Source organism: Elephantulus edwardii, unplaced genomic scaffold, assembly GCF_000299155.1.
Source record: "Elephantulus edwardii isolate Elephantulus edwardi_28Jun2011 unplaced genomic scaffold, EleEdw1.0 scaffold00009, whole genome shotgun sequence".
In the NCBI taxonomy this organism is placed as follows: Eukaryota; Metazoa; Chordata; class Mammalia; order Macroscelidea; family Macroscelididae; genus Elephantulus; species Elephantulus edwardii.
Window position 1 is genome coordinate 4,637,100 of NW_006399759.1, and position 1,390 is coordinate 4,638,489.

Genomic DNA, 1,390 nt, shown 5'->3' on the forward strand with positions numbered 1-1,390 from the left:
AAACCGGGTGGTTCCTTGGAGGCAAGGATTCTGAGGCTCCGTCTAACATACTTTGGACATATTGTGAGGAGAGACCGGTCCTTAGAGAGGGACATCATCCTTGGGAGGGTGGAGGGACAGCGCAGGAGAGGAAGGCCCTCTATGAGGTGGATTGATTCAGTGACTGGGATAACTGGGATGGGAGTGTCGGAAACAGTGCGATTGGCACAGGACAGAGCGGAGTTTAGGGCTGTTGTCGCTATGAGTCGCAAGCGACTCGATGGCACATAACAACAACAACAAGGGTGGGAGCAGAGAGGTGAGGATGAGTTTGGAGGAAAACACAGGACCACACAATTTGGTGGCTGTGGGGGAGGGAGTAAAGGAAATGGGAAAGTTCTAGCAGAGAACTGAAAAGATGGAGTAGTCCAATAGTGATTAATTTTATAAAACACAATGTATGGGTATCACTGTATGAAACATAATGTCAACGAAGGAAAGGGGGGTTTGCTTAATTTTTAAAAAAGAAATTAAAAGTTGTGTGACATTGAGAAAGTCTACTGTCAAGGATTTCACCATAATACTAAGGAGCAATGCTGTCAGTTTAAAGTCTGGAGTATACACCTGATTCAGGACAAAGTCTTTTTAGTCACTTGCTATACATCTGAAAGCTGGACAATGAATAAGCATTACATAAGAAGAGCCAATGCCTTAAAGTGTTGAAGAAGAGTATTGAATATTCATGGACTGAAAAAGGAGCGAACAGATACATCCTGGAAAACGGGAGTCAAAGTCCTCCTTTAAGGCAAGGATGATGAAGTTTCTTTTCACATACTTTGTTAGAAAGGGGTGTTCTTGGAAAAGGACATCAAGCTTAGAAAGACAAAGCCAGTGAAGCAGACTGTCAATGAGATGGACTTAAACAATGACTGCAGCAATGGGCACCATGATATCACAGCATCACTATGAGTCATACTCAACTTAATTGCATATAACAGCAGCAACATGTAGAAAATGTCAACAAGGTAATTTACATATAGAATATAAAATTAAATTTATACCTACTGAAAAAAAAGCTGCAAGATATCTTAATTTTGTCATACTATATTAACATCATTTTAACATCTGTTGTTAACATTTATTAGAATGAATCACTTTTAAAATTTTTATTAACTATTCTCAAAGGGATAGCAAGAAGTCATTTGTGGCCACTAATTTTGACTAAAATACTGACTACAGCAATCTAGCATGTAATAAAATGGCACAGAACTGTATCCATATTGTATCAATTTCTTGATTTTGAAATTATGAACTGGCATTTCACCGAAGACGACATTCAGATGGCTAACAAACACATGAAGAAATGCTCAAAATCCCTAGCCCTAAGAGAGATGCAAATTAAAACAACTAT

The 1,390-nt window shown here is 38.8% G+C and overlaps 1 protein-coding gene across 2 annotated transcripts in view; it reads right to left on the reverse strand.

Moving 5' to 3' along the window:
* BRE (brain and reproductive organ-expressed (TNFRSF1A modulator)) overlaps positions 1-1,390 on the reverse strand; it is a 724,026-nt gene that overhangs the window by 449,796 nt on the left and 272,840 nt on the right. The gene's annotated exons all lie outside the window — the stretch shown is intronic.